Source organism: Mauremys mutica, chromosome 1, assembly GCF_020497125.1.
Source record: "Mauremys mutica isolate MM-2020 ecotype Southern chromosome 1, ASM2049712v1, whole genome shotgun sequence".
NCBI lineage: Eukaryota > Metazoa > Chordata > Testudines > Geoemydidae > Mauremys > Mauremys mutica.
The window spans coordinates 272,189,920-272,202,765 of NC_059072.1; positions in this window are offsets into that span (position 1 = coordinate 272,189,920).

Here is a 12,846-nt window from a genome sequence, read left to right on the forward strand (position 1 = left end):
AATCTCGTGCCACATAGTAAGGATATTTGCATTACATTAGCAAGTGTGCAGGAGTTCATGAAGGTGATTTCAGTGCATCTTATTTATGCAGATAAGTCCTGACTCTTGTGCATTACTCACAGTGATATCCAGTAGGTACTGTTTCAGTTGATGCACTTTGAAATAGTATCAACTTGTGTGATATAGAAATGTGCCATGGAGCAGGTGTAATAAAGCAAATCCATGGAACTCAGTCCTTTTTAGAGGATATCATCATCATGCTGAAAACAGATGCAGACCACCTAGAAAACTTAAGAGTCTCAGCAATATTCTACCTAACAGTATGGGCAGAAATATATAAGGACAAACTGAAATTTGTCAAGCAGAAATGTGCCATTCCAGTCAGGCTGAAAGGACATATCAAGTGGGGTCCTGCAAGGATCAGTTCTGGGTCCAGTTTTGTTTAATATATTCATCAATGATTTAGATATTGCAGGGGCAGCTCTAGCGATTTCGCCGCCCCAAGCACGGCAGCACGCTGGGGGTGGGGGGGCGCTCTGCCGGTCGCCCGTCTCACGGCTCCGGTGGACCTCCCGCAGACGTGCCTGCGGAGGGTCCGCTGGTGCCGCAGCTCCGGTGGACCTCCCACAGGCACACCTGTGGATGCTCCACTGAAGCCGCGGGACCAGCGGACTCGCCGCAGGCACGCCTGTGGGAGGTCCACTGGAGCCGCTTGCCGCCCTCCTGGCGACCGGCAGAGTGCCCCCCGTGGCATGCCGCCCCAAGGACGCACTTGGTGTGCTGGGGCCTGGAGCCGCCCCTGAGATATTGGCATAGAGAGTACACTTACAAAGTTTGTTGATGATACCAAGCTGGGAAGGGTTGCAAGTGTTTTACGGGATAGAATTAAAATTCAAAATGATCTGGACAAACTGGAGAAATGGTCTGAAATAAATGGGATGAAATTCAATAAGAACAAATGAAAAGTACACCACTTAGGAAGGAAGAATCAATTGCACACATACAAAATGGGAAATCACCGCTTAGAAAGGAGTACTATAGAAAGTGATCTTGGGGTCATAGTGGATCACAAGCTAAATATGAAACAATAGTGTAACACTGTTGCAAAAAAAACAAAAAAACCACATAATTCTGGGCTGTACTAGCAGGAATGTTGTAAGCAAGACATTAAGAGTAATTCTTCCGCTCTACTATGCACTGATTGGAGCTCAGCAGAAGTATTGTGTCCGATTCTGGGCACCACACTTTGGGAACGAAGTGAGCAAATTGGAGAAACTCCAGAGGAGAGCAATAAAAATAATTAATGGTTTAGAAAACATGACCTATGAGGGAAGATTGAAAAAAACATATGTTTGTTGTGTCTGGGGAAGAAAAGACTGAGAGGGGACATGATAACAGGTTTCAGGTACATAAAAAGTTGTTACAAGGAGGATCGGGGAAATTGTTACTGTTACCCTTTGAGTATAGGACAAGAAACAATTGCTTAAATTGCAACAAGGGCAGTTTAGGTTGGGCATTAGGAAAAACTTCCTGTCAGGGTAGTTAAGCACTGGAATAAATTTCTTAGGGAGGTTGTGGAAACTCCTTCATTGGAGATTTTTAAAAGCAGGTTAGACAAACACTTGGCAAGGATGACCTAGATCAGGGGTTCCCAAACTTGGTTCGTGGTTTGTTCAGGATAAGCCCCTGGTCGGCCACGAGATGCTTTGTTTACCTGAGTGTCCGCGGGTATGGCCGCTCTCGGCTCTCAGTGGCCGTGGTTTGCCATTCCCAGCCAATGGGAGCTATGAGAAGTGGTGCAGGCCAGGCCACCGCTTACCGCAGCTCCCATTGGCCAGGAACGGCGAACCGCAGTCACTAGGATCTGCGAGTGTCCATACCTGCAGACACTCAGGTAAACAAAGGATCAATCAGCCTGAAGGGGGCTTACTCTGAACAAGCTGTGAACCAAGGTTGGGAACCCCTAGTCTAGATAACACCTAGATATACCTTTTCTGGGAGGGTGAGATAGCTCAATGGTTTTAGCATTGGCCTGCTAAACCCAGAGTTGTGAGTTCAATCCTTGAGGGGTCCACTTAGGGAACTGGGGTAGAAATCTGTCTGGGGATTGGGCCTGCTTTGAACAGGGGGGTGAACTAGATGACCTCTTGAGGTCCCTTCCACCTCTGATATTCTATGATAGTCCTTCCTTGAGAGCAGGGGACTGGACTTTCTAACCTCTTGAGCTCCCTTCCAGTTCTCTGATTCTCTGAAATAAATGGCTTACACAAGTGGCAGGATAAAATAACAGCTGTAAAGAATGTTCCATCTCCTACAAATATTGCAGAGCTGCATTCCTTTTTAGGATTTATAGATTGTTAGATTATTTTGTGCCAAACTTTGCATCCCCTTTTGCACATTCTTATGTCAGCTGCTCCAGAATTGTAGAGAATGGCAGTGGATGAAAATCTGTTAAAAAGCATTAAACAAATCCAAAAGCCTTATAATTTCAGTTGTGGTGTTCATGAAGTATGATGACCTAGCAACATCTGGGAGACTGATTTGGACCAGTGACGCTGCATAGTCTGCTTGATGGCTATTGAAGACTAGGTGTTTTTTAATCTCATTCATGAACATCTGCCAAAGTTAGTTATGTGCATCTAGATAAAGAGGCCCTCCATTTGGGTCAGATTGGGAAGAAATTTCACCAGTATTTGTTCAAACATTTTTTTACCTTAGTATTGGACTCTCAGCTTTTGACATCTGTATTCATTCCCAGAAAAGGTATTCCTTTGCTGACCACCACGCATTCACTGTGCTGCCCTTGTCCCTCAGTATAACAGTGTAGCAATACAGCAAAAAACATCGATTTTTAAAAAGTCCACTTTTTTGTTAAAAAATCAATAATTTTAACAAGTTTTTACATTGTTTTTAATTAAGTTTTTTTTAAATAGTAATGTATATACATGTCTCACAATGCAGCATCTCCCCAAGGAAGACATGCAGATGTTAGATGTTTTGGTTTTCCCACAAACATTCATACAATTTATAAATGTTTTACTTCACAAAACTGGTATCAGGAAAAAAAACCAAAAAAACAAAAAAACAAAAATCTTGTGAATATCTGTTAGTGCAAAAGGTTTATGCTACAATTGAAATGTCTTTGATTTCCCTGCTCCTGCTTGTAAAAGATTCAGTCATCTAGTGAGGGAAACAAACAAAATCATGTGACTTAATCACACAATAAATAGTGAGAATAGTCAAGAGAATAGTCAGTAATGCTCATAAGCATATGTTAATATAAAGTATTTGTCAATCATTTCTGAATAATGAATATATTGTAAAAATCCAAGTACGTGGAATTAATTAACAGAAAAAAATGGGCTACCTTTTTCAAATTATTTGCTACGAATAGTTCCGCCAACTCACTCTACCTATATATTGCAGCTGATAAAGAGTGCAAAAAAACCCCACCCATAATTTTGAAACACCAGGATAAACGATTACTGCCAGTGCATAAATTGCACCAAACCATTACTCCTGGCTGAGATTAGAGTGTTTTTCTTGAATTTTGATTCTAAAAAAACCCCTATCCTTTAATTGCATTGAATATAGCTTTAATTCACAGTTCAATATGCTGTTCCATATATTCTTTTACCATTGAAGTTTTCCTCTTTAATGTAGTTCTTAGTCCTTACTGGTCTCAGCATTGCTTACAATATAATGATTCATTTTTGTTCTTTTATCAATTGTTATAGCCTCACAATGCTTTACGGAATGGTTGATAAGAATAGGAAGCATAGTCTGTATAATTTTCCCTTTAAATAACAGAATGTGACATTATCCAAAATATAATCTTGGAAATGTACAGTGTAGTAGTAAAATGGATATATTTTTTCGGTAGGCACTCTATTGGAATATTACATGGAGACAAATTGGTAAACTAAATCTGATCACTCCTGAGAATTGAAATCTTCACCTTGTAGGCAGCGTAAAATGTTGCCACAGAATTTTAATAGGAAGTAATGATTTTTTTCAGAAATTCCTAAAACAGAGTAGTGCAAACCACTCAGAGTTCAGCCATCTGTAGCACTACTCCTTGAAAAACTCTTCTACTGTCAAGAGATGTGTTAATCAATTTGTGATTTGTGCAGCACTTATTGTTTCTAAGCTACAAATCTCCAATCTAGTAAAACACTTAAGCACATGCTTAACTCTTCACATGTGAATAGCTTCATGATGTAAATAGGAAAACTAATATGCTCAACACTGGCATTTTCAAGGAGGTCTGTAGGAGTTAGGCATCTAGTTCCCATTGAAAGTCCATGGGATTTGTGTGTCTATCTCCTTTTGGACCCTGGGAAGATCCTTGTTCATATTCTTTGCTGGATTCTGGCCTAAATTTGATGGTCTCAGTTGACAGTCAATGTACTGGATTTTTAAACTGGTATTCTATAACAGGAACAGTAATCACAGGATCACAGAAGTGTTGAGCCAGAAGGGACCCTGGGAGGTCATCTAGTCCTTACCATCCATGCTGAGGTAGGACAAAGTAAACCTAGAGCATCAGTGACAGGTATTTATCTAACCCAGGGGTTGGCAACCGGTGGCTCGCGGCTCGCCAGGGTAAGCACCCTGGCGGGCCCGGTTTGTTTATCTGCCGCGTCGGCAAGTTCGGCCGATCGCGGCTCCCACTGGCCGCGGTTCGCGGTCTCAGGCCAATGCGGGAGGCAGGAAGCGGCGCGAGCCGAGGGATGTTCTGGCCGCGGCTTCCTGCCTCCTGCATTGGCCTGGGACCGTGAACCGTGGCCAGTGGAAGCCGCGATCGGCCGAACTTGCCGACGCGGCAGATAAACAAACCGGGCCGGCCCGCCAGGGTGCTTACCCTGGCGAGCCGCGAGCCACCGGTTGCCGACCCCTGATCTAACCTGTTCTTAAAACATCCAGTGACGGGGATTCCACAACTTTGCCTGGTAACCTAATCGAGTACTTAACGAATGAACATAAATAGGTGGAAATACCTTTTGACAATGCCTGAAAGTATTTAAATAAAGGTCTTATAGTTTTACTAAAGACACGAAAGGGCAAATGAAGAGTGAGCAGAAAGACCAGTTTGTGGAAGAGGACAAGGGCTATGTAAAGAAGATTATGAAATTTGCATGCATCCTTTTGTATTTTTTAAATGTTTTTTAAGTGTGAATATAACAGAGTGGAATGAAAAGTCCCATTGAAAAAATGGGGACATTTTTTGTGAACATTTTTGGGAAGAAGAATCCTTTTTGGTCAAAATTTTGATGAAAATTTTGATGAAAAATTTAAATTTAAAAGCTTTGGAGCAGCTCCACCCATTAGCAAATACAGTTGTCACTAAAAATCAACCATCAATTTCTTCTGGGTTAATTTATATTGTTTCCTCAAAATATGGTAAGACATAATGCATAAGATCACAATAAGGTAAAATATCTGCTGCTTCCCCCTGGATAGAATGAAGAGAAGGAAGTGGTAATGCTACAGTGATACTAATAACAACAATGTTTTGTGAATGCCTTCTTTCTGAGACACAAAACGCCACAAATTTATGGTTAAGGGGAAAAAATCAGTAAAATTATTTGGATTATAGCCATAGAACAGGGGTCGGCACCTTTGGCACGCGGCCCATCAGAACCCAGTGGCCATGGTTCACTGTTCCTAGAGAATGGGAGCTGTGGGAAGCCATGGGCTACAGGGATGTGCTTGCCACCACTTCCCCCTGCTGGGAGCTGTGGGGGGCCGTGCCTGCACATGGTCAATGTAAATAAAATGTTTTGCGGCCTAACAGCGGATGACCCTGATGGGCCACATGCCAAAGGTTGCCGACCCCTGCAATAGAAACTGATTGGGATCCTTGCTTGAGGATGGTTTTAGTAATTGCTAAAAGATTGTTTTTTTAAAAAAAGATTTAGGAAATTACAAATAAAGAAAAGAAAATGGGGCATTGGCTACATATATTTTCCCTTGAAAGAAAATCTTTAGTTACTTAATTGCAATTGTAGGCATTTCAGAACTAAGAGGTACTGCACACACACAGCCTCATGGGGAAATATCAAGTATAGGGGCGAGGTTAAGGCAAAGCAAGGGGTGAGAAGTTTGCTTGTGGGTAAGCAGAAAGGTGAATGTATAATAAACTAGTCAGATACATATTGTAACAGTTTCAGGATAACTGCACTGTATTTCCCCTCTGTGGTTCCTCCAGGACACTGAAGTTTTCAGACTTCAAGAGAAGAGACACATGTCTTTCTCCCTCCTAACTGTAGGTGTTAAGGCTCCACAGGCCCCTGCCATACACTGATGTCACCAACATGCTTAAAGGCCAGTGCTTGTTCTTTGCTTTCTCTGTGAGAACAATGACAGTGTTTTTAAAGTGACCACACCGCTTTTCTAAAGCAAAGTACATTTATTTTTAGGGGGAAAAAATTACAGAGAAAACAAGAAACAATAAATGGCTTTAAACTCACCCTAAACATACCAGAAATCACCCATAATGTTTATAGAGTCCTAGTAGCCCAAAAGCTTTCCAGCTTTTCAGCAAAGGTTGGGTTCCCTCTGCTCCCTTTTCAGTTCCTGGAGGAGCTGAATACAAGCCCTGGCTCACAATAATACATAAAACAGTCATAAACTTATTGCAGCCTGGTCCCCAAAGAAATTGCGTGTGACTGCAATGCCTGTCACACATAGAACTGTACATTTCCTCCAGCTAAACTCAAGGAATTAATCTGTCACTTACACTACAATCAAGATCTTGTTAAGAGACTGAAGAGAGTCTCAATCTCTGGTTTCTCAGCATATGTTATGATGGAGACAGCATTGTACAGGGGTCCATTGCAGTATAATTAATCAAGTAACATGATATGATGGGGCAATTAATAAACATTGTTATTGTGAATGATGCTATTACTTTGGCATGATCTTAGAAACTTTAAAACAGCCAATGTTGAAGATAGATTCTTAATTCCAAAATAAAGGTTAATGAGACTTACAAAGGTAATAGGTGTATGTAGAGCTTTAAAATGTTGCACTTTGAAAGTATAGATATTCCAAGAAAAGAAGCAATGGTCAGATATCTTGATTTATATTTTACAAAGGGACAGATGAGCATAAGTACACATATTCCAGATATGTTATGCCCCAGAGAGTGTTATATACTGGCTCAAAAGCCATTAGAACAATTGAAAAGAAAGGTATGTTAGATTTAGTGCTTTGGTTTGTGCAGATCTAAATGTATCTCTAAACGGTGAAGAAGCAGATACACAACGCCCACTCCTGAAAAACTGCAGTAACATTCACATTTTGGAAAAGACACCATAGTCATCAGAATTCTTTGCCTACCTTAAATAAGTAGTTTACATAGGCAGTCAAACTGTTCTCCTGTAGCAAAACTTTTCAGTATGTCCAAAGTACTGCACTCTGGAGAGAAGAATTTGAAAGAGAGATGTGCAAAAGGTAATTTCTGAAATAAAATTTAATGCACATATTTAGTCCATTTCATTTTGAGCAATTTTGTACCCCCAGGATTTTGCTTTTTCTGAACAATTCAGACAAGAATTAATTTTCACATCAGATAATTTAAAAGTGCAAAAATCAAAAGGCTCGTTTTATATCATATGTTATGCTTACACAATTTGAAGCAAAAGCATAAGGGGGAAAGAACAGAGTGTTGGAGAGACACTCAGAAACACATGAAAACATATATATTATCTTTCTTGCCTTTATAAAACCAGTTCAAGTGTGTACTTCTTGGGCACCTATACATACTGGGAATGGTTCTCCACCAGCTTACATCTTGTGTAGCTATTTACACCTAGGCAAATTGTTTGTGAAATGCTACTGTTACCCTGGATTTGAGGAGTGTGTACCCCAGAATGTGATCGAGCGAATTGCAACCATATTATGTGCATTCAGCCATCATAAATTAATAAAATAGAACGCCACATAGGAGAGGGTTAAATTAAAAGCAGATTTTTTGGAGGCAAGGTCCAAACTAGCTGGAAGTTTCTGTTAATCAGAAGGGGAGGAGGGGAAAGAAAAGTCAACAATTGAGGCTGAAAACCTTGGTAGACAAGAACTTTGGATTTCTGTGCCTTTGATATAGAAGTATTGTTCTGATTAAGATTGTTAGGTATGTTTGTTGATAAGTAGTGTATTGGAAGTTAGGAAAATTGATGGTTTAGTAGGGGGTCACTAAGACCTATGTGTTTTGTGGAAGTAAGTTATAAAAGACTAGCTAATAGAGTGTACTTTGGAGCAGTCCTCTGAAGCCATCTTGAGAGACATTTTTCCTGATGCCTTTTCTCCCAGAGGGTGAGCAACTGGCCATTGCGAACTCGCTGTTAATTACTCAATATCATTCAAGATTTTAAGTAAATATCTGGAATGTTCTAAACCTATTGATTATGTCTAAGGCTACATTTTAATCACAGGTATTTTTAGTAAATGTCATGGACAGGTCATGGGCAGTAAACAAAAATATACAAGACAGTGGAGAATTAGGACTGGTGTTGGGAGGGCCTGATTTAGCTCTCACTTGCAAATCAGTATTATTCATGAGAAATTCACTGAAACCAAAAGGATTCCACTGGTGCAAAAATGGCACAAAGAGCCTATTTCTGAACATTAGTTTGTATCTTGATGTGTATTTTACCACATCCGAGGTAGAAGCCAAATTTGAATAGCTTAATGGGACTAAATCAGGGGCCCCAGATAATCTTCATCCAAGAATATTAAAGGAACTGGCACATGAAATTGCAAGCCCATTAGCAAGAATTTTTAATAAATCTGTAAGCTCAGGGGTTGTACCGTATGACTGGAGAACGGCTAACATAGTTCGTATCTTTAAGAAAGGGGGAAAAACGTGATCCAGGCAACTACAGGCCTGTTAGTTTAACATCTGTAGTATGCAAGGTCTTGGAAAAATTTCTGAAAGAGAAAGTAGTTATGGACATTGAGGTCAATGGTAACTTGGACAAAATACAATATGTTTTTACAAAAGGTAAATCATGTCAAACCAACCTGATCTCCTTCTTTGAGAAGGCAACATATTTTTTAGGCAAAGGAAACACAAAAAGGCTGATATTTGTTTCAGTCCTCACTGTAAACAGAAGATAGTTATTTTGCCACCTAAACAGGCTTGCCCTTAGCAATAGCTTGTGCATCAACTCACAGTCAAGAGCACAAATAGATTTATATATTTGTTCTCTGAGTTTGTTCCATGTGTTTAGCAGGAATTGCTGTCCCTATAGGGATAGTTTAGATGGAACTAAGGAAGTTTGGGCACCTCAGGAGAAAGCCACTTAGAGTAACTTATAAGAAATGTGCAGTTAAACAGGGAAGTCTGCTAAATCACCTTTTCTTTAGCTAGAAGATTTGGTTTTCTTTAGGGGGAGAGAGTCATAAGAATTTTCTATGTTTTTCTACTTTGGAGAGAGAGGGCCCTCTTTTCCAGTCCTTTAAATTAATTTTGTGTTGCTGACATGATGCAAAGTGAATTTAATTGGCTGCAGATTCTGCCAAGAAAATTCCCCCTGTGTAGGAGGAATCTCCATTAGTGTAAAACTGACAGAGGTGGGCACCAATGATACTGCCAAGAATGACCAGCATATCACTGCAGACTACGTGGCTCTGGGAAGAAAGATAGAGTTTGAGGCACAAGTGGTGTTCTCATCTATCCTCCCTGTGGCAGGAAAAGGCCAGGGTAGAGACTGTCGAATCGTGGAAGTCAACGAATGGCTATGCAGATGGTGTCGGAGAGAGGGGTTTGGATTCTTTGACCATGGGATGGTCTTCCAAGAAGAAGGAGTGCTAGGCAGAGATGGGCTCCACCTCACGAAGAGAGGGAAGAGCATCTTTGCAAGCAGGCTGGCTAACCTAGTGAGGAGGGCTTTAAACTAGGTTCACCGGGGGAAGGAGACCAAAGCCCCGAGGTAAGTGGGGAAGTGGGATATCAGGAGAAAGCACAAGTAGGTGAGTGCAAGAGGGGAGGGCTCCTGCCCCATACTGGGACAGCAGGACGATCAGTGAGTTATCTTACATGCCTATACACAAATGCAAGAAGCCTGGGGAACAAGCAGGGAGAACTAGAAGTCCTGGCACAGTCAAGGAATTATGATGTAATTGGAATAACAGAGACTTGGTGGGATAACTCACATGATTGGAGTACTGTCATGGATGGATATAAACTGTTCAGGAAGGATAGGCAGGGCAGAAAAGGTAGGGGAGTTGCGTTGTATGTAAGAGAGCAGTATGACTGCTCAGAGCTCCAGTATGAAACTGCAGAAAAACCTGAGAGTCTCTTGATTAAATTTAGAAGTATGAACAACAAGGGTAATGTCGTGGTGGGAGTCTGCTACAGACCACCAGACCAGGGGGATGAGGTGGACGAGGCTTTCTTCCAGCAACTAACAGAAGTTGCTAGATCACAGGCCCTGGTTCTCATGGGTGACTTTAATCACCCCGATATCTGCTGGGAGAGCAATACAGCAGTGCACAGACAATCCAGGAAGTTTCTGGAAAGTGTAGGGGACAATTTCCTGGTGCAAGTGCTGGAGGAACCAACTAGGGGAAAAGCTCTTCTTGACCTGCTGCTCACAAACAGGGAAGAAATAGTAGAGGAAGCAATAGTGGATGGGAACCTGGGAGGCAGTGACCATGAGATGGTCGAGTTCAGGATCCTGACACAAGGAAGAAAGGAGAGCAGTAGAACAGAGACCCTGGACTTCAGAAAAGCAGACTTCGACTACCTAAGGGAACTGATGGGCAAGGTCCCCTGGGAGAATAACATGACGGGGAAAGAAGTCGAGGAAAGCTGGCTGTATTTTAAAGAATCCTTATTGAGGTTGCAGGAACAAACCATCCCGATGTGTAGGAAGAAAAGTAAATATGGCAGGCGACCAGCTTGGCTTAACAGTGAAATCCTTGCTCGTCTTAAACACAAAAAAACAGCTTACAAGAAGTGGAAGATTGGACAAATAACAAGGGAGGAGTATAAAAGTTTTGCTCAGGCATGCAGGAGTGAAATTAGGAAGGCCAAATCACACTTGGAGTTGCAGCTAGCCGGAGATGTTAGGAGTAACAAGAAGGGTTTCTTCAGGTATGTTAGCAACAAGAAGAAAGTCAAGGAAAGTGTGGGCCCCTTGCTGAATGAGGGAGGGAACCTAGTGACAGAGGATGTGGAGAAAGCTAGTGTACTCAATGCTTTTTTTGCCTCTGTCTTCACAGACAAGGTCTGCTCCCAGACAGCTGCACTCTGCAGCACGGTATGGGGAGGAGGTGACCAGCTCTCTGTGGAGAAAGAAGTAGTTCGGGACTATTTAGAAAAGCTGGACGAGCACAAGTCCATGGGGCTGGATGCACTGCATCCAAGGGTGCTAAAGGAGTTGGCCGATGAGATTGCAGAGCCATTGGCCATTATCTTTGAAAAATCATGGTGATCGGGGGAGGTCCTTGATGACTGGAAAAAGGCTAATGTAGTGCCCATCTTTAAAAAAGGGAAGAAGGAAGATCCAGGGAACTACAGGGCAGTCAGTCTCACCTCAGTCCCTGGAAAAATCATGGAACAGGTCCTCAAGGAATCAATTCTGAACCACTTAAAGGAGGGGAAAGTGATCAGGAACAGTCAGCATGGATTCACCAAGGGCAAGTCATGCCTGACTAACCTAATTGCCTTCTATGATGAGATAACCGGCTCTGTGGATGAGGGGAAAGCAGTGGATGTGCTATTTCTGGACTTTAGCAAAGCTTTTGATACAGTCTCCCACAGTATTCTTGCCAGCAAGTTAAAGAAGTCTGGGCTGGATGAATGGACGGTAAGGTGGATAGAAAACTGGCTAGATGGTTGGGTTCAACAGGTAGTGATCAATGGTTCCATGTCTAGTTGGCAGCCGGTATCAAGTGGAGTGCCCCAAGGGTCGGTGCTGGGGCCGATTTTGTTCAATATCTTCATTAACAATCTGGAGGATGGTGTGGACTGCAACCTTAGCAAGTTTGCAGATGGGAGGAGTGGTTGATACGCTGGAGGGTAGGGATAGGATACAGAGGGACCTAGACAAATTAGAGGATTGGGCCAAAAGAAATATGATGAGGTTCAACAAGGACAAGTGCAGAGTCCTGCACTTAGGACGGAAGAATCCCATGCACTGCTACAGACTAGGGACCGAATGGCTGGGCAGCAGTTCTGCAGAAAAGGACCTAGGGGTTACGGTGGACGAAAAGCTGAATATGAGTCAACAGTGTGCCCTTGTTGCCAAGAAGGCTAATGGCATTTTGGGTTGTATAAGTAGGGGCATTTCCAGCAGATCGAGGGACGTGATCATTCCCCTCTATTCAGCACTGGTGAGGCCTCATTTGGAGTACTGTGTCCAGTTTTGGGCCCCACACTACAAGAAGGATGTGGATAAATTGGAGAGAGTCCAGCGGAGGGCAACAAAAATGATTAGGGGGCTGGAGCACATGACTTATGAGGAGAGGCTGAGGGAACTGAGATTGTTTAGCCTGCAGAAGATAAGAATGAGGGGGGATTTGATAGCTGCTTTCAACTATCTGAAAGGGGGTTCCAAAGAGGATGGATCTAGACTGTTCTCAGTGGTAGAAGATGACAGAACAAGGAGTAATGGTCTCAAGTTTCAGAGGGGGAGGTTTAGGTTGGACATTAGGAAAAACTTTTTCACTAGTAGGGTGGTGAAGCACTGGAATGGGTTACCTAGGGAGGTGGTGGAATCTCCTTCCTTAGAGGTTTTTAAGGTCAGGCTTGACAAAGCCCTGGCTAGGATGATTTAGTTGGGTTTGGTCCTGCTTTGAGCAGGGGGTTGGACTAGATGACCTCCTGAGGTCCCTTCC